The sequence below is a fragment of the Corvus kubaryi genome, unplaced genomic scaffold, assembly GCF_017639235.1.
Source record: "Corvus kubaryi isolate FWS band 111438036 unplaced genomic scaffold, C.kubaryi_AGA036_p1.0 37398, whole genome shotgun sequence".
Taxonomy (NCBI): Eukaryota; Metazoa; Chordata; class Aves; order Passeriformes; family Corvidae; genus Corvus; species Corvus kubaryi.
In genome coordinates, this window is record NW_024581137.1 from 27,182,226 (window position 1) to 27,209,705 (window position 27,480).

At 40.4% G+C, this 27,480-nt stretch overlaps 2 long non-coding RNA genes and 1 other non-coding gene across 6 annotated transcripts; 1 reads left to right on the forward strand and 2 right to left on the reverse strand.

Annotated features, from left to right (window-relative positions):
* The first annotated feature begins 5,326 nt into the window (after positions 1–5,326).
* On the forward strand, positions 5,327–13,899 carry LOC121671663. Its single transcript, XR_006018573.1, has 4 exons — positions 5,327–5,547; positions 9,281–9,455; positions 9,560–9,657; positions 12,837–13,899. It is a non-coding gene; the product is annotated as an uncharacterized LOC121671663 (long non-coding RNA).
* A 2,692-nt stretch (positions 13,900–16,591) lies between these two features.
* Positions 16,592–27,478, reverse strand: LOC121671662. 4 transcript variants are annotated; one of them, XR_006018570.1, is made up of 4 exons: positions 27,234–27,478; positions 26,252–26,328; positions 21,949–21,984; positions 16,592–20,313 (listed from the first exon to the last, which is right to left on the reverse strand). It is a non-coding gene; the product is annotated as an uncharacterized LOC121671662 (long non-coding RNA). The 4 variants fall into 4 exon arrangements; XR_006018572.1 differs by having other exon boundaries at positions 16,592–20,396; XR_006018571.1 differs by having other exon boundaries at positions 16,592–21,473.
* Positions 21,612–21,699, reverse strand: LOC121672093. Its single transcript, XR_006018767.1, has one exon. It is a non-coding gene; the product is annotated as a small nucleolar RNA SNORD93 (small nucleolar RNA).
* Positions 27,479–27,480: the final 2 nt, after the last annotated feature.

Genomic DNA, 27,480 nt, shown 5'->3' on the forward strand with positions numbered 1-27,480 from the left:
GTTGTGTACTTTTGTAAATACTTTGTACAGCAGAAAATTTTGCATCTTTACAGACTTTGTTGAAATACACGACATAGCAACGTATTTGTTCAGTTTTCCTTCTACACATCCAGAAGTCACATTAAGGTTGACTGCATTACTTAAAATGTGCTGAATACCCATTTTATACAATGGATGCAAATGCAGATGCAGCTCTGTCAGGAAGGACACCATGGCTGAGAAGCACTGATGGGTGAAATTGAAGCAGGTGAGTTGGCAGAAGCACATGGGGGTCCTGTCAGTAGTGCAGCACTACTTGGGCAGCTTGGTAGGTGTGAGTATTAACAGTGGTTTGATACACAGCCATTATCTGCAGCATGTCCAGGGCCCCTGGGGGCTGCTCATGCTGCTGACAACAGAAGCAAAAGTGGCAGTGAGTACCTTGGCCTTCTCTGTATCTTCTCTCAGCAGGTCCTCTGCCCCACTCAGCTGTGGTGCATATTTTTCCCTAGTCTTCCTGTTGCTGATGATCTCTTTGTTTCCCTTCACCTTCCTTGCCACATTCCACTTCATTTGGGCTTTGCCTTTCCTAACCCCACCTGTGTGTGCTTGGATGTTGCATCTCCCCAGGTGGCCTGCTCTTGCTTCACCTGTTGTATGCTGCTTTTTCATGTCCAGTCAGGAGCTCCTTGTTCATGCTTCCATGCCTTCTGTCACCTCTGCTTGCTTTTCTGTGTGTAGCCATAGACCATTCTTAAACCTGGAAGAGATGGTTCTTGAACATCCTCCAGCTCTCCTGGGCCTTTCTATGGTCTCCCATAGGCAACCGCAGGGAGATGCCTGTGCAAGGCAAGCTCTGTTCTGTAGGTCCAGGGTTGGGATCCTGCATTCAGTTCAGGGTTTTTTTTCCTTTCCCCTTACAAATGTAGTGTCTGGTGCAATGCTGTAGAGAAACCTGGATGACTGAAAGAGCTGTAGTAGAGGGCAGCAGCAGGAGATCTCACTGTGTAGTTTCCTTTTATTCAGATGTCAGTCTTTGACTGTGTCTTTTGAATGGGCAAAACTCAATTTCCCTTCATTTAAATAGGTGAGAAAGGAAATCTGATTCCAAACATCAGAATAGGTAAAAAGTTTTCCTTTGCAAAAGGTACAAATTAAGACTTGATGCTGTGATTGTCCTGTAAGTGTTTAGGATTTGCAATTTCAGTTAACAGTGAATGAAAGGCAGGGCTTAAAATGGGTTCTTAACATCGTTTCAGGCTGGAATAGCTGTTGATTAATGAAAGACAACATGAATTTCAACACCTTTTCTCTTCCCAAAACGTGGTACTCGAAAATACTGCCTGTATTTGAAGGATGAGAGTAGCCAAGAGCCTGCTGGACAATTCACAGGGAAAGGGATGTGTGGAAATATTACAGGCAATTAGTAACCAGTTACAGAAATTACATTTGTTCCTACAGACTTCACAGCTGGTTGCTTGCACTGAGCTTGTAATAGTTGTTTTTCATGTTAATTTGGCTCTGTATTAAAGATTACTTCAGTATGGGGGTTTTCTCCCAGCCCACAGCTGCCAGGTAATAAATACACCTGCTAAGTCAGGGCAGTGGGAAGAATGTCACTGTGAGACTGCAGAAGCCTTTGTGAAACAAGCCTTCACGTTGCACGGCGCTCGCTTCGTTAACTTGATTCCTAAAATAAGGTTGTGTTTAATCATCTGTTACTCTACATGTGCAGGGACAATACAGACATTTAATGGCGCAGAAGGACTTGTGGAAGTCAGTCTGAGTCACACAGCACTTCTGACAAGCTGCCTGCTTGTTGTTCTCATCAGTAGTGCTGACTAATACTGGCTGTCCTCCACATAGACTTGCTTGGTCTGGAGTATGATGGTAGGTTTTGGTACTGTGAGAGGGCACTTCTCAGAGGTGAGAAGAAATGTCAGCTTCTGCCTCCACAACACACAACAAATAAATGAAGGTGGGTCACATGTTGGCATAAGAAGTCCTTGATGTGGATACCATTTCTGCAGTACAAATAGTCAACCAGAATAATGAATATTCAGTGCTTTCTCTGGAAAGATACTTTCTTTGTGCATGAAATCTTAGAATCACAGAATGGTTTGGGTTGGAAAGGACTTGAAAGATCATCTGGTTTCAGTTCCCTTGCCATGGGCAGGAATGCCACCCAGTAAACCAGGTTGCTCAGAGCCCCATCCAACCTGGCTTTGGAGACTTCCAGGGATGAGGCATCCACAACTTCTCTGGGCAACCTGTTCCAGTCCCTCACCACCCTCTCAGTAAGGAAGTTTTTCCTAATATCTAATGTAAACTTACTCTCAGTTTGAATCCATTAACCCTTATCTCATTACGTGCTCTTGTCAGTCATCTTAGATTTCACTGAATCACTGAATATCACTCATTTAAAATTACATACAAAACATATGTATGTATATACACATTTTACACATCACATTTTACACATAATGTGTTCAGCTATCAAGGTATGGAGATTGTAGAACTGTCATGGAGACTGCTGGAGGTGGCAAAGGCTTGGACCAGCACTGGTGTTGATGACCTAGGATACTATCTAAAGTAGGTGTAGCTGTGCACTGAAAGGTTGTATTGTCACTGGTATATTTTCCTCATAGTTTTATCTGCCAAGAGTAAATTGATGCGAGTTTAAATTGTAAAGGCTCTTGAAAGAATTCCTTGAAGATGTTTCATTTTTTAAAAAAATCACAATACTCCTCTATTTTTTCCTTTTGCTTTTTTAGTTGTGAAAATGCATTGTGCTTTCATTATTGTTAATAACCTGCAGTTCAGACTTCACTAATAATTGGGAGGGAATCAGGGTAGTATTATATATGGTAACATTTTGTGAACCAACTGTCATACCAAATGTCATCTTTCAGCAGACTGTCTTGCCCCTAAAATTTTGGTGTTTAAGAAATCTACTATAATGAATCAGTAGAAATACATTCACAAAGTAACAGCATTGATGTTTCCTAGGAAATTGTTTCCTTGTTAGTTCACTGGGATTTATATTCCTCATTTCAGCTGTTAGAAAATACCAATCCAGCTGCTCTTTAGTGAAACTACTGATTCCATCCCTCCCTGTATTGACTGGAGAAAGATACAGGCACTGTCAAACCGATTCAGAACATCCTGAGCTAGGAAAATCCTTTCTGACACCCCTGAGGTGTTTATCCCATCTCTTCCTCCCTTCTCACCCTGAACAACTGGCTTAGCATTGCTGCCTTCCTACTGATTCTGACTGAATTGAATCCCTATGTTCCCTTTCTTGCTGAATTAAGCCAAAAGAAGCTTTAGCACAGCATCAGTGGTTTCAGAAGAGCTCTGAATGTCAGCAGCTGTCCCCTTTGCTAAAGGCCTTACAAGCAGGCAGATGTCTAGGAAGAATAGATCTGGTTTAGTGGTTCTCTGGCCAGGCTGTAAAAATCAGCTTGAAATTATGTGGACAGGTGCTGGGATTTAAGATTCAAACTGCATCTGTTCAGATTATGTGACTAATCACAAAGTAGTTGCATTTTCAACCATTTTCAAATGTCTAAAGTAGGGAAGGAGGAAAGAAATAGAGCACAAATCTCTCTATATCATTCTCATTTCTGCTATTCTTGTTTTATGATCCCACTTAAAAGTATGTAATACCTTTACTAGCTTTTGAATTTTAAGGTAGAATAACATCAAGGCTGTTAAAGCTTCCTTACAACTGGATGATACATATTCAGCTCTAGCTGAGTCTTCTGACAAATCTTGATTCTTAAGTATTTGGGTTGGGAAAGAACTCCTTGACTCCCTTGCATGCTGTATCAAATTCATAACTTTAAGCTGTCTTGGTTATCCATGAGAACTTGCTTTTTTGTGCTGCCAGCATAGGAAGCCATGCTACAAAAACATTGAACAATTTCTGCTAGTTCCCTGCTTTGGCATTACTACACAAAATAAAACGTGCTTATGGATGAATAGGAAATTACTGAGCAATGGATTTCTCCAAGATCCACACTGTATGACCCACCTTTTTCATAAAACCTGGCATGTGTGATACGTACTGCAGCACGATATGTGTGCCCCATTCTCGATGAATGTCAGGGTGTTACTGTACCTTAGGAGCAGTACTGGGTAAAAAAGGGTGATGGTTCGGAGCACAAAGAGTTTTGATGCATTCTGGTAATGGTGAGATGAGCAACTTCTTAAATACACCAACAAAATTAGTTACTAGGTAGATCTACTTATAAGGTACTCGATGCCGTAATTCAATTTCAGGCAGAAAAGCAGCCCCTTGGAAGAATCTTGATTTGCTCTTGAGATATTGAACAGTTTTAATAAGCCTTGACATTCAGTACCACGTTCACAATCCCTGTAATTATTCCTTCCTACTCCAATAAGAGTAGGCAGTGTACAGCACAAGTGCTGAGGGATAGTTCTGTTTCATGCTTGAAAGGAGGAATGTGTCATACAAAGCACACTTTGTACTGAGCTGTGGGAAAAGAGGTGAATGGGAGGCGAAACCAGAAGCTTTAAGAGCAGTTCAAAATGTCGCTTCCTCTCTGCCTGTCTCTGGGGGCACTTCTGAATGAATGAAGAAACTGCACAAAATGAGACACACACAAAGCTGGGAGAGCTTTTGGAAGAAATCTCTTCTCCCGTGGCTCCCACCTGACTGCAAGGGCAGGTATCTTCCCATCAGGCAGAGCTTGTGCTAGGCATTCTGCCCCTTCCCTGCCTCTGCTTCCTTCTTGGAGAGGAAGCGAAGTGCTGGAACTACCACAGTAACAAATACAGGGAATTTAGTCCTGAAAACAACCTACCACGGGACTAGGAGAGCATTTGTGGGCAGCACTGGTGGCTGCACTCTTCTACATAGGTGTAAGTGGTGATGATTTTCTTGTTGTGCTTTGCTGTCAAGAAATGCATAACTGGTACCTTTTGGAAAGCAAAAAATGAAATGCTCAAAGAAAAAGGACACAGTCTGTGGCATTTGCCACCTTAAGAAGGAGAGGAATCTTGTATGGAAAGTTGGCACTGAACATAAAATTAATTTAAGGAATATACTTGAGCACCCGTAAGGAACTGAATGAAGAGGGAGCAGAAGAGAAGGTCCAGTCTAGTGGGGTCAGAAAGTCTTTGTGGTGAACTACTGCTAGAAGAAAAAGCGGAATTCAACTTCTGTAAAGGAAATTAAAACGTAAGTACAGACTCCTTCACTATAAAAAGAGAACAAGGGAAAAAACACGAAGTGGGAGGAGCAGGAAGCAAATGTAAGAAAGTATTTTCCAGAAGATTGACATTGCCACCCCGTGGCCTGTCAGTACAAGGATGGAGTGATGCACATCCAAAGGCCAAAGGTGTTCCTGCGGTCAGTGTCACTCACCGCTGCCTCTCGGAAATGCCAGTGGGAGGTCGGGCAGCCCGGGCAGTGCCCAGCCTGAGCTGTGCATCATTCCCTCCACAGGCACCACGGTGACCCCACAGCTTCCCTTACGTGGCACCACGCTCTGAACAGAGGGGACTCCTTATGCCAGGAAGAACAATCTGGTGACTCACAAGGTCAGTGCTGGTCTGCTCTCAGTTATCACAGCACATAACATTTCCTTGAGGTTTAAGCAAATGTAATAGAAATCTCTATGTGGTTTGTGGGACTGTGCTACACAAAGTACTTGCATTAACCTTTTTCTGTGTGGCTTTCATTGCCTGAATGGATGACATGAAGCTCAGCAGGGTTACAGTCCTGAAGGCACTTTGTGGGTCCTTTTGTCAGAAGCCTGATCTGACTTGACCACTTTTGCTTTAGTTTTTCAGTATCTGCTCAGTAGGCAAATTATTAGCTAGCATAAACTCCTCTCCAGCCTTGCCAGTCACCTCCTCTAACCTCTACACTATTCTGGCAGCCAAATCAAAATGCAAGTCAAAAAAACCACCCTATTAGGGAATGTGAGCAGACCACCATATGGAAAACAGAAGAAAGTAAAAAAGGAGGTTCAGGGTGCCTTGGCATATATATGCAGTGCAAAGAAAAGGAAACAGCATGAGAGAAAATACTGACTTGTTCAACAGCAAATGTGAGACACCTGGATCATTTTTCACACAGGTACACATCTTCGTAGGTGTGCACATGACTGTCATCAACTGAACTCATCCCAACCATATTTCTTGGGAAAATTTTCTGCAGAGAAAGTTATCTAAAAGTTGACTGAATTATCTGAAAAACTACATGGAATTCTATGAGAACATGTGATAGAAGAGAAATACTGGTTAGGTAAATAATAAAACAGATAAACCCTAACTTTTTATAAGCTACTGCATTGTATAGATGAAATGAGAGTTTTGCTGTCATAGTTGATCTGTGCTAATTACAGCAATTATAATACTTGCAGAGAAGGAAATTTGTGAAAAGTATATTAAATGTTCAGCACTCAGCTGCTTGTCAGCTGAAAGGAAGGCAAGTTAATTGGATGTAACAGTCAATCCTCTTTCTGTTGTTAATCAGTGGTTAATTATAATGTGCAGCTACATGGCCATATGTCACTTGCTGTGGCACAAGAGTAATGTGTCACATTATTGATCACTGCACTGGAGGAGCTGAGAGCTGCTATACCCCTGTGCTAAATGCCTTACAGAGAGGTGAGTGCTTTCAATGTTGCATAAAATCAATCTTCATTCAAAGTGTAGGAATTAAAATTAGGCCATATATCCTACCAGAATCTAACATACATTCAGTATATTCTATTAGTCTGATTTTTGAATGGTAAATAGTTGTAAAAAAGTCATTTTTTTATCATTGAGGTTGGAAAGAACCTTTCAGATCATTGAATCCAACCACTGACCTAACACTGCCAAGCCCACCACCAAACCGCGTTCCCAGGTGCCACATCTACGTGTCTTAAGTACTTCCAGGGATAGTGACTCCAGCCCTTCCCTGGACAGCCTGTTCCAATGCTTGACAACCCTTTCAGGGAAGAAATTTTTTCTAATATCTGATCTAAACCTCCCCTGACACAACTTGAGGCCATTTCCTCTTGTCTTGTCACTTGTCACCTGAGAGAAGAGACTGGCCTCCACCTTTGCTCTGGAGAGCAATGAAGTTCCCTCTGAGCTTCATTTTCTCCAGGCTAAACACCCCAATGTTGCTCAGCTGCCCCTTCTAAGATTTGTGTTTTAGACCTCTCACCAGCTTCATTACCCTTCTTTGGACTGAAAACCAAAATAAAATAGATGAAGTGGCAGAAAGATCTAGGAGTAGGCACAATTACTGAGAAGAGAGCTATTGCCAAGTGCAATTTTTCTGTAGGCTTCTTGAAACTAGCACAGCTGTCCCAAACTGATTTAATGTTCCTGGGTATCTGGAAATTGACTACTTTTAATCTGTAACAGCTTTGTCCACTAAAAAATGCAGAGTTGTCTGAAGGACTGCTTTTCTTAAAAGTTTGTTGTCCATTTGATAGTTTACTTGTGCCTGCTCTAAAATACCGCTTAGAAACCAAGCATGGTTTTCAAATTAGCGTCCCATAGAAATCGATCCTCTGTCTCTCCTGTCCTGATGGATTTTCAGGCTCCAGGGCTGGCCTGTGTAGGTGCAGATACCACACATGAGCGTGGGAATGAAGACAAAGCCTTAAACCTCAGAGGCCGAGTGTTGGGTACAGCAGAGTCCAAAACCGTAACCTGCAGCTCCTGGAACTGGAGATAACGGCATAGTTATCACAATTAAAAAAAAATAGTAAGGAATATGCACTAGAATATACTGCCAGATATTACTCTAACTTTCCCCTGAGTAAGCACTTTTAATCTGTGAGGATCAAGCAGAATCCAACAATGTGTATGAGGTAAGAAGAGCAGTACAGCATGGGAGAGAAGGTGGCTTAATGAAGCTGGTCAGGCTAACAGTGAAAGGGAGGCACTTTCCAACACAGATCCATTATGTCTTCCATTCTGCTTCAGGTAGCTCAGTGCTGGACATGGGATGCAAAAATGTCATGTTTTCTGATGGCAGGAAAACCATTATTAGTCCAGTTCACTAGACCGTGCAGACTGTAGCCGGTGTGTTTAATCTTTCTCCTGTAATAACTAAATAAAAAAGTGAGAAACATGGTGAAAAGGGGAGTTGAGTATTTACAACATTTAATTGTTTGAAGGTGAGGAAGTATCCACCTACCCTTACTTATAGGAGAAAGGATGCTACTTAAACATTTATCTATCCACTTGTGTCTGGAAAACAGGGAGTTGGGTATCTACCTGAATATCTGCGTGCACTTACACTGAGGACTCCGAAGCAGGGATAAAAAATTAAAGGAAGATTAAAGGATAATTATTGCTTTGCCCATTTAGACTAGAGCCTTTGATGTCACATCCTCCTCATGACAGCTGCAGCCAGAAAGGCTTGCTCCAAAAGGAGAGCACAGCATTGTTCTGATTTCAATAGATCAGATACAGTGTTGCTTTCTTCTATCACTATTCACAGCACTTCATGGGAGGCTCCAGCATCCTTTCAAAATATTTCCACTTGCCTGGAATGAAGGTGGATGTTCTGTATTCTATCAGCAAACATCTTGACTTCTGAATTCAGTAAGAGTGGCAGTGTTGATGCCAGTGAGAGCAGAATGTCCTCCTTCATCTTAGACTGTTTTTTTATTGCACCCACTTTAAACTTCCTTTTTTAGGTCCACAGTTTCCTAAAAGAACATCACTTGCATGCAGATTATTATTTGAAAGTCAATGTCTTCCAAATTTGTTTTTTTCAGGCCAACATTGAGCTACCTCATGGAACCAGAGCTTTCGACACACAAGCTCTGAGCTTCTGTAGTGGCCTGCTGTTTGGTCCTACATCTTTAGTGCTGTGGCTCTGGTTTTGGAGCATCTCTGGAGGTCACCTTTCAGCCATATGATGTCTGCTCAAAAGGTGTATCAGTCATGTGTGCCTCTATGGTGTAAGAGCCCTCTCTAATTTGACTGAACTTTGGGTTGCTCCCCCTCACCTTGGGCCTCTTAGGAACACACGAGCAGAAAAGCAGAAAATTCTGGGCCTCTCTGCTCCAAACGGCGAAGGTGAATGGCATTTCTGAGAGGCACTTTTACTTCTCAAAGTGCAGAAATCTCTCCAAGAGCTGGGATTTACTCAAACACCAGACTGTCTGGGGCAGCATGCCCAGAAATGTTGGCATTTGAGTTGAAAATGTAAGTGTTTATACATCCCACTTCCTGCATTTGTCTGTGTAGTTATGGTATGGATCTGCTTTTTCAGGCAGAAACAAAAATACCATTCCACCTTTTCCCTTTTACTCAGATGGTGTTTTGCAATGTACGAAATAAGGAGTCCCTCTGCATAAGGAACCATAAACTACCATTTATGATGCCTGTGAAGGAGGGAAATGGAATATCTCTGTAGAAGAGTCAAAAAAGACACGACAGCACTGATACCACTGGCAGCCAACACAGACATCACAGTGTTACAGCTTGAGGTAAATGGAATTTGTCCTCTTTGCATGATGCACTGCATCTTTTTAGATAAGAGAGTCTTCTAACAGTGTTTATCAGACTTTTCACCTTTCCTCTGTCTTAACAGAAACTCAGCTGCCCTGAGGTGAGTGAGAACAAACCAGAGTTTCTGACAGTAGTGCAAACCTGCCTCTGGAGGAAGGGAACCTATCCCACTAATTAAAGGTATTCCATAGTTTAGGTGTCAAGGCATTTATTCCATAATTTCAGTTTCTTCTCACTGGGTTGGTCAGGGCAGATAGTGTTGCTTACTGAACAGCATTATGTTTTTTCTAATGGTTTGTATTTCACCTGCCAGGCCTAATCATGACCTTGCAATCAGAGAAACACTTGCCATCTATACAGGGCTGGGAGGGAGCATGATGTTTTCTTACACAGAAATGCCAGAATTTTAAAATGATCTGTTCCTAAATGGGACTCCTACAAGGAAAGCATGTCAGAAACCCTAGTATGTGTCTTTTTCATTGTTTGTCTATGTGTTGTATATAAAATATATAGAAGGAAATTCTCTCAGGTTGGATGGGACTTTGAGGAGCCTGGTCTAGTGGAAGGTGTCCCTGCCTATGGCAGAGGGGTTGGAACTAGGAAATCTATAAAGTTCCTTCCAACCCAAACCGTTCTATGATTCTATGATCCTATTCCATCTCCTGTCCACTCCTGACAGCTTCCAAAGACTGTGCATGCACCTGCATTCTGCCCTCATGGTCAAAGATCTGCCCATGACTGTTTTTGTATCACTGTCACACAAACTTCACAAGACAGCTGTTAGAGGTGCCAGTCTCTTTCAGTCAGCTCCCTTCAGATTCCTCTCTTGCAATTAGTCAACAAAAGCAGTATTTAACATGTACCTATATCAGCAGATGATAGAGCACCCTTTCCTCCATAGCCAGAATAACACACCAAACCTTTTCCTCGGCTTGTGCCTTATCTGGGAGATTTGATAGTCTGAGCTTCACTTGCAAGTGATGCCTGGGCCAGCCTCTTTGCATCGTACTTCTATGCAGGCAGGTTCATGGGGCTTTTTTTTAGGGTTTTCCAATGAGCTTCCTTATTTTTTAATGAAAATGTTTATGTGATGGCTTCAAAACAGCTGTTACACAGCTGAATGAGAGCTCAGTACATTTTGGCAGTGGCTCATGCACCTCTTTTTTCGAGCTCCTGGTTATTGCCTTGCTGCCTACTATGGAGCTGCAGCAGAACTGAGACTGAGCACTTGTGGTGTGGCTGAATTACTGTCAGTACCCAGTGCCTGGCTGCTTTCACAGCTTAATGAAACTTCAGCAGTGTAATTTTGAAGCTCTGTAATTTAGTAATGCCTGCATTAAGACTCTTTATCCTTGAAGATGATCTAGAAAGTGGATCATTCATTTGTGCTGGGTTCCTGTGACCTGTCTTGCCTGGCAAGTCAGAAGTTGATGATGTTGGCTGTGAGCATGGAAGTCCTGAGCACCTCCAGTGGAGCAGCTTTTGTTGTCACCACAGGCTAGGCTGGACATCTTCCAGTCAGGTCATTTCCTTCCTCCAGCAGGTCTTGGTAGTCAACATGACTGAGAGTATCCCTCAGGTCACCTACCCTGGTCCAGCTGTGTGAGGGAGCAAATTGGGTTTAAACCTATTTTTGCACATCACTTTTTTACGCCCCAAATACATAACTTATTGCCTGGCAGATAAAATTCTTAGCAAACCAGGCTTTCCCCCTCTCCAGTGCTCATTTTTTGATTTGAGTGCCAAATATACATGAAGGCAGAAGCTTGGCAAGCCTTCTAGCATTGATTGTAAGAGAAAAAAAATACAGAGCGTATTTCTGTTCTTGAGCTCTATAAATCTAGAGGCACTCCAGAGAAGACACTTATGAGATTGTGCTGGATTGAAGACATTTTAGATAGAAAATCCAGTTCGTGATGTCAAAAATGATAAAACATTTGAATGTTTGGACACAAACTTAGTGTCTCAAAGACTTCACACTAATCAGGCCTTTGGTTAGCATTGCCAGGCACTGATCTCTAAGTACCATCAATTCCTTACAGCACCTGCTCTCTTTCCCTTCAGTTGCTGGGAGGGAGCAGCTCTGTTATTCAGTGCTGAGCATGTCACCAGTCCCTGCTAAATTAGCAAGTGTAACATTCTCAAGACATTTAGAAAGACTGGCTCAAGGTTACAGCAGAGGCCAACTGGTTGGGGAGCTACCAGTAGACATTCTGCAAAAGTCTGATCTGAATTTGAAAGAATAAATATATAATTGTGTCAGAACAAACGTGATACATGTCGAAGATTAAATACAGCCAGCTCCCAGGTAACATCTGATTAGAAAAGGCTTTTGCAGTACTTAACACAAGGACTTTGAGCCTCACTGACATCTGTCTGACAAGGTAAATGGACATACATATTACAGCTTATTTTAGTGTTACTATGGTGAGGGAGAAGGACAAAGATATTTATTTCTCCATGAGGTTTTTACTGGGAAGTGCAAAGGGCCATACAGTCTGCTGCCCTAATCTCATCATTAATAGAAGTTGATATGTGAACCCTATCAAAGCTTGTGAAAGAAAACACATCCAAATCTCCCTTTCTGCATGCTACAGCCCAGCCTCATTGTAACTGAGCCCTTCTAGCAGTCTCCTTCTCTGGCACTACAGATCCAGAATAGTGCGGGGTGTTGGAAGGCATTATTCAAGTGTCCCACCAACTCTGACTCATACTGTGACTCTGGCTAAGTCCATATTGTCCTTGTATCAGGTTGACACATAATTTCCTCATTTTTATTGTTCCAGGACTTACAGCAGACTTTTTCAGCCTTCCTCCTTCATTTTCTTTCCAACCCTTTGTTTTTCATGTGGCTTTCCATGGAGTAATTTCTTTCTTATCAATAACTAATCAACTATGATTCGATAATTGCTTTAGTGCATGGGTTTCCTCAAAGATGTTTAAATTCCATGTCAAGAAATGCTGTACAAACTCCCTCTGTGTTGGGCAAACCAGCCATTTGGAAAAGCTATAGGAGGAAATGATCATCTATATACTCGTAGATAAATTGCCACAGAGTTTGTTACTACGCCACATCTAGGAAGGAATGCAAGAGTTAGAGCAAGTCATGAGCATCTCTGTCCCTCTGTCTGTGGGGGAGTTAAGATATGGTCCTCAACAAGAATGACTGTTCATTTGTGTAACAGTGGGAAATTGATGTAACAGAGGAATCAGGGTGAGAAAGCTCAGTGTGAGATCTTATGAAAGGGGAGAAGGTATTTATTTACAGAATCTTTAAGCAACTTGATTTCATGCACTCACACTCATTTTGCTGTAGTTAATTCTCTGACACTCGTATATTCTTAATCACCAAATCGTAGAGTTCCAGAGGCCTGACCAGGATTCCTTGAGCTTGACAGAAAGGAACAGGGATGCTGCTGCCACGCCCTCACTACAAGCCCTTGACTAGGGACAACAAAATGGTTTCTGGACCAATCTGTCATTTCCCTTAGGAGGCATCAGCTGGTATGTGGTCACCTTTTACCACAGAATCCTGTTTACTTTGTTCTCCATATACGATTGGAGAATGCTGCCCATTGCTTGTTTTTCCCTGTTTTCAACACATGTGTTTTCCAGGCAGGATAACAGGAAAGGCAAGGCATGCCTGACGCTGCAGCCTTGGTACCATCCTCCTGGGATCAGGATCCTGGGTCTGTTGCTGACAGGTCATCTGTGTCGTGGCTGTTTTCAAAGTGCAGATCTTTGGCCTTGACATAAGCAGAGCAATTCCTTAATTTTTCCGCTGGGAATGGTTTTCTGTGTTAACAAGTGTCCATCCTGTTAACCCTCTGTTCTGCTGTTCCTGCTGGTGCTTTCACACATTTTCATTCATTCTTAATTCACATCATCCTTCGCTTTGCTGTTACAAATCTCTACAACTGCTGTAGACATTCCTGATGCCCTTTTATTAGAATTCATAATCTCTCTAAAATACCTAATTTAATGCCCCTCCCCAGTCTTTGACAGCACACAGATGAATGCTCTGCTGAAATGTAAATGGAGCTTGTAAATGTAATATATCATACTTGGTGAAAGAAACTCTAAAATTTGGGGACACACACACTATATGTGCTGAAGCACAGACTTCTTGAAATGCTGAAATATGTGTGAAATAATGAAAACACTGAGGTGGCCAATATAAACAGCTTTAAAAATAACAAAATTATGCCTGCCAAAATAGTAATGGAAAACTGATAGTCTGTATTTCCCATGACATGCTGGAAGATTTGAACACACTGCTCCCACTGATGTCATGAAGTTACTGCTCTAAATTTACTGTTAGTAGGAGAAAACCAAGCTGTTCCTGGTTTAATATCTTTTCGCTTGTTCCCAGCAATAGAAGGGTTATTGCTGACAGGAGGCAAAATGCTGACTCTACTTAAAACCTTGAAGCTGAGGTTTGCTACTCCTGACCAGTGCTGCATATGAAGTTGAGTTAGCAGTCAGTGTTTGGTGTGCATGAGACCTTTTGAAATGTGGGATAGCACAGTGAAGTCACTAATTAGTCTTTTGCAGGTGGTTATTAAAAGCCAGTGCTAATCAACTGCAAACTGACCAGTAGGAGCTTGCATGCTCCTGGCTTTCAGCATTTTTTTAGCTACTCACTATTATTTGAAAGTAGAATCTTAAAGCCTGTTCTGTTAGTAACCTTGTTCTTCTTTCGTAACTCATTTAATTTGTGACACCGAGGCTAAAATGTGTTTCTGATGTCAGTGACTTGTGACACGGATGCAGGTAAATGGGACAGCCTGAGAACTCCAGCTGCATTAAGGGGAGAACAAAATTGCAGATGTATGATACCGTACCTTAGAGAGAACAGAACTTTACTGATCTAGCAGTTTACTCTATGAGTTCTAATGCAGAGGAATGTTTTCTAGGGACAGGTATTTGGTCACCCGAGAGCACTGGAAGTTGCAATGCTGGATTTATTAGAGTTGGAGATAAACCAAATTTTGCACAAGCTGGAACTTGCAGATTTTATCCTAATGCTGCGATCCAATAAAAAAATGGAAGTTAAATGTGGTTAAGATGCCACAGAAGAATGCAGTAAGAGATGCCACACACTGTCCTATGTACAATCTTAATGCAGAATCCTTGTTCTTGATTTAGCATGCAAACATATAGCCACGGTCTGTGTCAGTTTTTGTAACCACACACTTTCTGTCTTTTTCAGAGCTTGGACTGGACTCTGGTACAGCACTCACCACAACTGTACATTGTACAGAATTACATAAAAACCATTTTTAAAAAAAATTTGTTGGGGAAATCGGAATCAGAAAATTCAGGACTATCTGTTCCTGCCTCCACTATAGAACTCCTATGTATCAACCTAATTACTCCAATCAAAGTGCTCCTAATTTTCTAATGTCAAATATTTGCTAGGTCATTCTAGGGAGCTGAAACACTGAGGACTTCCATGTGGCAGCTGAAGTTTGACTATATGTATCTATACATACTTCCTCAGAAATGGTGCTGGTATTGACATCCAAGCTGGCTCATTTTCAACTAATTCTGATAAACCTGCAGTGTTATGTACATTTATATACAAATAATGTGTAAGTGTCTATACACATGTACATTGAATCATAGAATTGCCTGGGTAGAAAGGAACCTTAAAAGACCATCTCGTTCCAACCCCCTGCCATGTGCAGGGACACTTTTCACTAAACCAGGTTACTCAGAGCCCCATCCAACCTGGCCTTGAACACTTCCAGGGATCGGGCATCCACAACTTCTCTGGGCAAACTACTCCAGTGCCTCACCACCCTCACAGCAAAGAATTTTTTCCTAATATCTGATGTATGCTGTCAGTTTGAATCCATTCCCTCTTGTTCTGTCACTACATGCTTGTGTATTAAGTCCCTCTCCATCTTTCCTGTAGGCTCCCTTCAGGTGCTGAAAGGCCACCATTAGGTCACCCTGAAGCCTTCTCTTCTCCAGGCTGAACAATCCCAATTCTCTCAATCTTTCCTTGTAGGAGATGTGTTATATCCCTCTAAATTATCTTGGTGGACTCCCCTGGACTTGCTCCAACAGGTTCATGTCCTTCCTGCACTGATGACCCCAGAGCTGGATGCTGTACACATATGTGTGTGAGCTGCAGGATTTTCAGAATGAAAACAAGCTAGTTTGGGTACCAATAGCATTCCTGTGGTAAGCACAATCTTCCCTGTCAGTTATAAACCAATTCTTTCATGACAGGGGCACTAGAACTTGCCAGGTAGCTAGTGAGAAATATTTATGCCTTAGTGTTTTCTTCAGCCTTCAGAAGTGCTGGTTACTATGCAAGTGCTGAAGGCCTCCTCTGTCAACTGAGTATGCCCTACTGAGAAGGAAGAATACAACCTTATCAGAAAATTGATTAGATGTGTTTGCCTAGGACTCCTATGTTACAGTAAGATGCCCATGAAATGACCATGGAAAAACAGTTTTATTCAGTGCACTTAAAGTGAAACAAACAGTAGTTTAGAAAAGGCACTGTAGCCATTGGGCCATTACACAGCAAACATGGCAAGTACTGAATTTACTATAAAAGCATCCACCAACCAGAGAAGCAGAAAGAAGAAAAATATGAACAGCCCTCCCCACCAGCCCCCAGTGTGAACAAGGTTAAGAAGCATTTGTGCAAATGGATATATTTCTGGCTTGGAGCCAACTGGGGAGAGAAAGCAATTGCTATAGATAGAATCCCAGAAAGTGTAACAGAAGTTGCAGCAGGCTGTTGGAGGCTGAAGTATGTCAAGAATGAGATTAGCAATTAGTAATTCCAGGGACCTTTAAGTGCAGTCTGCTCACAGGTAGCAGACTTCACAGAATTCTAAACATGGAAGCAATTGCTGGTGTTCTTCTACTACTTGTAAGTAAGTAAGTATAAACATTTTTGATTTATTAAGAGAAGGATACTTCAACACACATTTAAGGGTCCTGGCCACTTGAGAGCAGCAGGCTTTAAATTCCACAGATGTAGAAGTATCTTTTCCCTGTCATTAGAACTCTTGCCTCTGAAGGAACATTACCAGAGGAACTGATCTTGATCAAATACAAATTTTATACATGGCATATTCCAATTTTTTTAATCCAGAACTAAGTTCACTTTTCCAATAAAATACTATTGTATTTTTTTTTTTTTTTTGCACAGGCACACAACAACATCATGTTCTCTATTCAGACAGTACATACATCTATCCCTTTGTTTCCATGTAAAGAAATATAGGGACAGGCTTTTGGCCAATCTGCCTATAGCAACAGCTGCTGCTCTAATACAGTTATTTTGCGTTATCTGTAACGCCCTCTGTAACTCAGTTGGGCCTGCTCAGCACAACAAACACAACTGTACATAACAATGATGTGTTTCTGAGGTAGTAATATCTTCACTGCTCTTAAATCACTAATTTTTTGAACATTTCACACATCTATTACAAATAAAAGGGGAAGTTGGGTACAAACAAAATATACACCATCTAGGATTAGTTAAAGAGAAGATCATTACGGAGGTAGAGGTGTAAATCTGTGAAGCTTACAGGAGGCCAAACCTATCATACCCCCAAACCTCAGATTTATTTGCCCCTAATAATGGTTAACAGTTTTCAGCAATGTATAATTAGGGATGAATAAAATAAGTTTGACACTGGAAACCACATTTCTCAAAGCAGCAGTTTCAGTTAATTGAATCGTTATCTTTCTTGCTTCGTCTTGAGCTAAGGCTACAGTGGTTTACTATAAAATGAGCCTGTATACGAATGCCTTCAATTAGTGGAGAGGAGAGTTAATGTTCTGCAAAAAAGCAAATAACCCTCTTCCCTTTTGAGATAATTGCATATTCAGGCCTCTGTGAATTATGAAAAGTGATGACTATTTGGAAGTGACAACTTCTTGTGAGGTGTACAATTACACGAGGTATAAAGAGAAATCACCAAGAAGCTTAAAGTGGCCTTTTGTATAATATATTCTTACAAACCTTCACACTGCACTTAAAAATGTGTGAAGACAACACATTACACATAACAAGAGTCAGACACAGGCTATCACAAAGGTTTTGGAAAGACTACAACCTAACTTAATGACTAACAAGTGTGCCTAAAACTGCAGAGTACTTGTTTTAATAATCAAAAACTACTTTAAAGCAGATCTTCAGGCATTTGATCTGACTGCCACTCATCTTCTTGGGAAGAATATTCTTCTAAAGATCTACAACCTGACTGTCATGTTGCCAGCTATTTAATCAGTGTAAGCTCCTCAGTCTCCACAATTTGGGCCGCTAGCAATCATTTCCATAATGTTTGCAAGAGTTCAAATAGTTTATGTGTGCAAAGCACTGGATTAGATCTCAGAAATCTGGATTTTGTTTCTGTAAATCACCCAGATGGGTAGTCTGCAAGGTTACCACTTTATTCCTCAGTTTCCTCATCTGTAAAATGGGGATAATTATATTCCCTAGCTTTTAAAAAACATTTCAAGATATACATGGTTAATGATTAAGCAGTGTGGATAATCCCTGATGAGTAACACACAGCTGCTCATACACACTTATTCACTTTCGTATTAACGTCTTTATTTAAATTTTCGCAAAACACTCATTTTGTCAAACAGTAACTGCAAAGAAGCTTTTATCCAGCACAAGTGTAATTAGAATAGTAAAGTAGTGATGAGACTTTGAGCTCAAGGGACTATCTGGTATTTTAAGTTCAAGTAACTGCAGTAGCAAAAAGGGTTTCCAATTCAAGTCTGCCCTCTGCTGGCTTTAGCAGAACACTCCTAATAAATTTTGGATCAATAGTGTCTTTCTGTAATGAAGTGAAGGAACTAAATTGAGGCTGAAACATTTATTAATTGACACCCTTATTCAGCATTTATAAAATTTTTGTAATAGTAGTTGAATGATTTGTAATTTTTTTTTTAAGTCCCATCTAGGCTCCCTGTCAGATTCATGTTCTTCAGGATTTCAGAAGTCCATCACCATATCATCCATGTTAGAGTTGCTGGAACTAAAATACAACATGGGAAATAACATTCTGCATGTGGCTTTAAAGAAATTTAATAAAAAACTGCAGAAAAAATATTTTGCTTGATACAATTAATGACTCTAATAGATAGTGCTGTATGTATTAGTCAAGTACTAATGCCCTAAAAGAGACCAGGATAAGTCCAGTCTAGTACTCCATCACTAAAAGCAACCTGTCCCCTTAAAATATGAGAGGAAAAAAGCAGACCATTTACTACTGTGTTTATTTTAGAAAGAATCTTCCATCACAAATACCACACACAAATAACTCATGTCTTAACTCAGGACGACTCATTTTCCTTTCTATTTTTAAAATAGGAAGGTAATTGGGGTGTGGGGAGCTATCTTACTCACACTTACTCACACAGATTCATCTAGAGTGATTTCAACCCCAAGGTGACACTGGTATCTGAAATACAAAATCTGCATCATTACATGCTGGATGATGTGATGGAGCTGAAAAGCCCCAGGTTTATGTATTTTGTCATCTTCATGCTTTGTTACACGTAACGGCATTTAATCTCTTGTGACTGCTACCTAAATCTAAAATAAAGGAGTACAATATTGCTTCCTCAGATGTGTACTTAATATACACTTGAAAAAAAGGGAAAAAATAAAATTATTACAGAATGGCATTTTATTTGGACCCTTTAAATGCTTGGAAATCAGGGTTAGATTCACAGCCTGTGCCAAATTTGCCTAACAGACTTTATAAAGCAGAACATAAGGAACTTTCACAAGTTCCTTGAATGTCCTCTGCATCTGCTAAAATTCTTGCTTAGATGGTTCTCATTCAAAAACGAAACCTTTAGGAGGCCATTAACATTTTACAAGAAGCAGTGAAAGGCACACAACTAATCTGCCATTATGGGTTTGAAGTCGGTTTGTTTGTTTGTTGATTTTTCTTTCTTTTTTTTTTTTTTTCTCCCTCTAGGCAGGAAGCTATGGAAAAAACTACTGAAATCTCATTAATCACTCTAGTACCTACTGCTACAAATCACCCTCTTAAACTGGACTCCAAAAAAACCAGCATCTAAAATGCAGTTGTTCTGCAGTTCTAGGAGATTAAGGTTTGAGATTTTTAATAATCCTAACTGAAAAGCAGCAGCATTGATTGAAACACTGATAGGTATTTCCCTGAAAGGTCATTTGTTTTCTGTGCAATAGTGGAAAGAGTCTTAGATGAACTTAGAGGCATGTGAATCAGGCTGTCAATATATAGAGAAGACACACTTGTGTGTCTACTTGACAATGTTTTGAAGTTAGTAAAATCTAAAAACATTTGTCTGGGCTAAATATGGCATACGAATACACTAAAATAGACAAAGTATGGACAGAAATTATGCATGAAAGGCAAAAGGGAAGCATTTTAAGAGACTAAATTTTATTTTAATAGAAGAGTAAAAACTTCATTAACCATGAGTTGCACTTCATTTAATCTTGATAGCACCAGATGAGACTTGGAAAGGAAGAAAAGAGCATTGCTTGATCGCCTTCTGGTATCTAGGAAAGGCCTTAATTACTCCTCGTTATAATACTAAATTACTGATTCTAATCTTCCATGTGCTGAAGATCTCAAAGAATTTCCAGTGAAATCTGAACTACTGAAATGCAAAAACTAAAGACAGACATAAATGTTAATACTTTTGTCCATACTGGCTGAATTTCTAAATTCTGAAAGGCAGCTCTTGCTGCAGTGTCACCTTCAGCAGGAAGCTCAGGCAGCACAGCCTGAAGGGGCTTGGCCGGAGGAGGTGTGAACTGCTCCTCACCTTGTTGGTCGTGGTTAGGCCGTGCTGAATTAGGAACGTGACAAAGGTTTGTCCTTAAGTTTCTGAAGTCAATTCACCCAAAGTGAACAATGAAGATAAATTCATACCTATGTCCAGTTAAACGAAATAATTAGTTCTACGTTTAGATATACTACGAATTATTCAGTTTGTACATATACACGACACATTTCCTTTGTTGACTGGGCAATCTTATTCAAGATCTGAAAATACACATATTTTTACCTTTCCTTTTATGCTCTGGACTCTATAGTTTGTATTACAAATTGTTAAGAACTATTATAATTACAACACTAAAACCTAGACTATGCTATGCTTCAAATTCTATTGAAATGAAAGCTATACTAAATTAAAATTTATTTTACACGTTGAAAAAAATCTTAAGTTTCAACAAACACACTTCTTGTTTTGGAAGGTACAACAAAAAAGAATACTTAAGGATATACACAATAACTGAAACTACATATAATTTATTTAACTGGGACTGAAGTCAAAACTGGCAAACTGGCAAAAAACCCACATAGACCTGTTTCACATCCACCTGGCATATTTCAACTCAGAGGTTCTTCTTTTTGCTTTACTACATGTTTTCTCTTAGCTTATAACCAGAGTTAATTAGTAACTTGTTGTATACATTTATCTTGCAAAATCTGAGAGTGCATCCAAAAGCTCAATTGTAAATCAGTGAAGCGAGTACTGTGCATCAATCAGTTCTATTTTCAAGTATTTCATTGTCAGAAAAAATTGTTTCAGCAGCATGTTTATTTTTTGTAGTTGGATGCTAAGGAAGACTATTACAACACTCATTGAAGAGAGAAAGAGGAATATGACTTATAGTTACAATTACAATTTTTCAAATGCTGCAATTCTATGTTCTGTATCAGAGAGAAGTATTTCATTTTCACATGCAATGCTGTCAACTGATTGCAAATACTTACATTATCAGTTTCACAGTTGTTTCACCACAATATAATTTACTAAGGTCAGAATTGGTATAAAGGCAAGTATACAAGCTTTTGAAAATTCAGAACATATTGTTTTCCTCATCTTGTTTAAATCATAGTAAAAATTTGCCTAAAATAAGCATCTTTTAAGTCCTTTAAAATCTTTATAGATGTGTGCTGTTAAAACAACATATTCTTCAGCAACAAAAATCTATCTGAGATCTGTTGACAAAGGAAAGGTTTACATTAAAATATATTTAGAGGAATATCCTCCTAGAGTTACCAAAACTTTTGCTGCTCAGCTGCTAAAAAAAGAGCTTAATTTAAAAACAACAAATGAGTAAATATGGGTATTAGTTTTGGCCTCAGAAAATCCTTTTATCCATCAGATTTTTGCGTATCACTGAAAGTTTGTAAGGAATCAGATTATTGTTTTCATCCTTGGCCAAGTACTGCAATCATAAAAACATGAAGAACTGTTGTGTCTGTAGAAAAACTATCTAAGGTAAAAAGTAGCAGTATCTCTAAGTGTAACACTTAATTTTCATTATTAAGTAAAGATGGGGAGAATGGGAAAGTCATGCTTCAAACAACACTACAGTTGTGAAGCAGGTAATATTCAATTTTTAAGCATCTCAACAGTTCTTCTCAGAGGTCTCTAAAAGCATTTAATGAGGTTCTTTCAATGCTGTCTCACCTCAGACTGCTGTTCCTCCTCCCCTGGCCTCAGAAGCTGTAATGAAAAATAATGAGATTATAACTTCATGTTACCACTCAGTTTTGGTTTATTTTAAAATAAATTGTACAGTTACTGTATTGAATATACAAAATTACTACACTTTGCTTTTTGTTCCTGCCACTCTGATCATTCCACTAATTTTCTAGACAGGCATCTGTTGTGGTTTAACCCCGGCCAGCAGTCAAACCCCACACAGCTGCCTGCTCACTATGCCTCACAAACACTGGGATCAGGGAGAGAATCGGAAAGGTAAAAGCCAGAAAACTCGAGGGTTGAGATAAAGACAGTTTAATAGGGAAAGTAAAACCTGTGCATGCAAGCAAAGCCAAACAAGGAATTCATTCACTGCTGCCCATGGGCAGGCAGGTGTTCAGCCATTTCCAGGAGAGCAGAGCCCCATCACATCTAACAGTTACTTGGGAAGACAAACACCATCACTCCATACATCCCTCCCTTCCTGCTTCTTCCCCCCACTTTATATACTGAGCATGATGCCACATGGTCTGGAATATCCCTTCGGTCAGTTGGGGTCACCTGTCCTGGCTGTGTCTCTCCCCAGCTTCTCATGCACCCCCAGTCCCCTCACCAGCGTTACAGTATGAAAAGCAGAAAAGGCCTGGGCTCTGTGCAAGCTCTGCTCAGCAATAACAAAAACATCTCTGTGTCCTCAACCCTGTGTTCAGCGCAAATCGAAAACACAGCCCCATACCAGCCACTGGGAAGAAAATTACTATTACCGCAGGCCTGGGCCCTAGGGTCTATCACCGTGTCCCGCAGCCATAGGGAGGAGAAGAGAGGATCCAGCAGGCAGGAATTGTGCAGCAAGATTGATCTATTTAATTATTTTACAAACTCTTCTATAGACTTTTTTCTTCATAGTCTAATTGGACAAAGGATCAGCCACCCCTTGGGGGTGATTGGCTAAAATCCTAAAACATCCATTGTCAAAATATTTTTCTACTATACCATAAACAAGACTTTTCAAGGTTGCAGGTATTTGGTTGTTTACATAACTCTGCTACCTCTTCTGTGAGAGAGAAAAGTCTCTCACAGACTTAGAAAATAGCAAGAAAATCCTTGCTAGCAGCATTTTTGTATCTACAAATTACCTCAGCTGAAACAAGCACAGCATCTGGCAATATCACTTTTCTTGGAAATATCCCGTATCAGACAGTGACCAGAATACATCCAACAAGTATCATACAGAAATTCATATGAAGAAGATTCTAATTTGGACAGAATTTTTTTATATGTATTACAACTCTGCATTCCAAGCATGTTTTGAAACTATGCTAAATGCAAGAACTCAAATATACTCACCCCCAAGGAATCTAGGTCTCAGTAACATTCAGGTGATATTTTCTAATTCTGGTTATTTTGCACATGACCTAATTGGATAGCCTAAGTCTTTTCTATTTTGAAAAGTTTCCATTTCTAGTAGTAGTTTCCATTTATCTTTGTCTCTTCTTGTCTTTGTGAAATGAAAGGAGCATTTCCCAAATCAGTGGTACTGCAGAGGAGCAGGGATTTATTAGACTAAATGAATAGGAATACTAAAATGGAATGGAAGGATCATCATTATTAGGCGACAATAAAAATTGGAAGTTTAGTCGTAACAATGAAGTGAAATAGAATGCCTAGTCATAATATACTACCGTTTTTACTGACATTGTAAAGATACAGCCTGCAGTGGAAATCTGCTGAAGAGCTCTTCCTTATGTTCTTGTGCTATTTATACTGATTTATGGTATAATCCTAAAGTATGAAACTTCAATAAAGCTTTAGAGCTATGGAATTCTTTAACCTGAAAGGTACCCTTTGCACTCAAAAAGACAAATTAAAGCCATCTGACCAAGTGACATTATTTCCCTGAACCTGACACTTCAGTGATTCAGTCATGTCTATAAGAATTTCAGTTCTCTCATTTACCCATAAAAATGGAAATATTTTGCCATTGTACAATGAGTATTAGTGATATTTATTTGCTGTGAAAACACTTGTAGAATTACTGCTAATCGAGTTAACAGAACAGTAGGGATGCATGTTCTTGTTGTCCCGGTTGAAACCTCTGCAATTTTGTTTCTGATTTTATTGTTATTGCTGATCACATGAAGCTACAAGGCAAAAGAAATTCAAAGAGATTTGGTTTTTTGCAACAAAAGACTTTCAGCATCTATGGTATCACTAAATTTCTTTTGTCACTCCAGCAACGGCAGCTCTTGCTCTTCTTATTTAATGGATACACCATTCCAAGTGGTTTTGTCTTCATTATCAGCCACAAGAAAAAAATCAAATAAAATCAAAATCCTTCATGGAAGTGTTACCACAATAAATTGCAAACATGAATACTCATACCACACCCATAAAATCTCACTTCTGTTTTCTCCAGGCAGTCTCTACGCCATCTTACGGTACCCATTTCTTTGGGTATTAGGTTTTCTCCCTTCACGACAGCTCATTGTTTCATGCCCCATCACAGGCATCTTTGCTTTTAGGGGCTAGTTGTCAATATTTAAATTATGTGAATAGTGCTGTCCCATGAACTTCCGGGAAGGATGACTGCTGCTCTCCTTCCCCCTTTGTCAGAGTCAGTAGATCACCAAAGGACTGCTAAGCTCTCAGACCCTCTAACATCCTAGGTGACATAGGAGCCAAATAAAGGCATGGAAAACTTCTGGAGTCAGTACAACCATTTACTGTTTTATATTTTGTTGTGGAGGTTTTGTGGGTTTGTTGGTTGGTTGGTTAGTTGGGGTCTTCTGGTGCAAATATGATATGTTGGACAGTATGAGACTATGGATGTGTGTTACGATGAAATAAGTGCTCTTCTCCAGTCACTTTTCTTAGCTTACAGACATCCTTTCACAGCTTCAGTATGTAAGATAATGTAAATCTAGACCAGTAACTACACAGAATCAACACTGGTTTATCTGCATACCAAACACACACCTTTGGGCTCTTCTAGCACTGATTTTGTTTGTGAGAAAACAGGAAAAGAAATATTAACTTTCTTGCTATTAATTTCCTGGCTTCTGTAGTTAAATCAATGAAATAACCTACAAGCTTTTAGTCAAACATTCAAATTGGCAGACGTGAGAAAAAAAGGCTAATGTTCTGTGCTCTGAAAATTATTCATTGACTCAATGTGTGAAGGGAAGAAGAGAAAGATCTGGTACATGTGGCACACTTTGGTGAGTATCCTTTCTCAAGAACATCCACAATAATTATATGCACTGTGTCACACGTGATACTGCTAAACCAATTTTCAAAGGAGACAGAGCTGTTCAATCCTTCAGATAAGGCAATTTGTACATTCGACCTTCTGAATCCCGCTACAATTACAGGAAGGAAAATACCTTTTGAATTTAATTCCACTACAGTGGGTCATTATTTTACTGCAATATTTTTGAGAGATTATTAACAAGCTGTGTGCTGTAATGAACAGTTGGCTTTGTATGTTTAGAAAGAACAAGCTGTAACAGAAACCACAGTGTGGAAACAGATCCTACGTGGCCTCATCTACAAAAAAAACCAAAACAATTTAATACAAACTGCTAGAAAGTAGGTTCTTTACTGCAAGTAAAAAAAGCAGGTTCAGTGGTTTGAGTTCTCTTCTGAGTATGACAAGCCATTACTGATTAATGAATGTGCCTCTTGCACTACACTGGCTCAGAGCAAGAGTAAATTTGTTATGTTCAATGTTTGTACAATTCTACTTATATGTACTAATTTGAAAACTTTGACAACAGTGATATACCAAAAAAATTGAAATCCATCACAAACTTGTGGATAGAAAGACTTGTTTTCTCAATTTCCAATTAGAATTCCCAGAATTTCCCCCCAAAAGGCATATTCCTTTGGGAAAGGTATAGGCTCAGAGTCCTGTTAACTTCATACTGATGTTCATGATGAATACAGACAGCACTGGTGCCTAACCTTTCCTCAGGGATAAGCTATTCAGTTTATAAAGGAGACACTCACAAACTCTATGCCTCTACTTTACTTGTCAGATATCACTAAATATATGTCAGTCATATGACAAGAAATACTGGTGTACCCCACATCTAATGTGTACAGAAGCACAGGGCACTTGGACTGGTGTACAACAGGAAAGGCTGTGCACTCTGTGACATGACTGCACGTTTGTGCCATGACATCACCAAAATATTCTTCCACCCCCTTCACTTTATTCACAGACTATGGCAAAAGCAAGCCATTGGGCTGCCAGAACGCCTCATGTTGCCTGCAGTTTGCTACCCACCTGTACCTGGAGAGCAAGCAGTGAGCTAAAAGCTCCTTTTTTTATCACGCTGGAATGGCAGAGCAGGCATCCATACACTGGAAGAGGAAATAGGATATCTGCGTAAGTGATATTTATTGTATCCCTGAATTCTTTCTCGTCTCTAAAAAGCACAGACCTGCTGTTATTCTTAATGTGACAAAACGGCTACAGAACTTCAAGTAAATGCTGCAGACAAACCAATATATAACATGCAGAACCTTGCTATAGGTAGCAGACATGATGTAGCCTGATGGTGTTAAATGCTGCAGCTGCATTAGTAAACCTGAAGACCTGCATGTGGCCTGGATCTGGCATTACAGCAAAAGGCAGGAGGCTACCTAAGAAAGAATGAAAACATGGTAGTAACTGGTTGAGTCAATGGCACAGAAACTATGCAGCAAGATGTCATGTAAGTTGCGTGAAACAAACAGTAGCTTGGTGGTTAGGGCTCTGCAAGGACAGAGACCACTCATTTATTAGTCAAAAAAGAAAGTGCCTCAGTGCTTATCCGGGCTCTGAGGTTTGTAAGGACAACAAGCTCCAAGCGCTGTACTGGCAGTTTCTAGGTATCAGCTCTCTCCCCATATTTCTAGTCAAGTTTCCACTCCCTGAACTCCTTGTTTCCATGGACTGAATACATCACAGAGCCTGGTATCAAAGAATATTCTGAGTTGAAAGGGACTCACAAGGATCATCGAAGTCCAACTCCTGGCCCTGCACAGGACACCCCAGGAGTCACACCATGTGCCTGAGAGCGTTGTTCAAACACTTCTTGAGCTCTGTCAGGCTGGTGCTGTGACCACTTCCCTGGGGAGCCTGCTCCAGTGCCCAACCACCCTCTGGGTGAAGAACCTTTTCCTGATACCTAAACCTAAACCTTCCCTGATACGGCCTCATGGAGAGCTTCATTTAGAGGCATTTCCAGTTTCCTCCAGAAACACCATCTCTACCCTTCACTTACCAAAGGCACTTCCCACCCTCCAGAGGCGGCGTGCACGCAACACCTCGAGAGCTCCGGGGAAGAAACAAGCACAAGAGTGCGGCAGAACCCAAGGCGGGCGAGGAAGACCCACAGCATTTGTAGCCCCCGCGCCCCCTCACAGCCCCGCTGGGCCGATCCCGCTGCCGACCCCTCAGCCCGCGGCGCTGGCAGCCGGGCGCAGGTCACCCCACGGCCGCCATTTCTTCGCCCGCCCGAGGGCACAGCC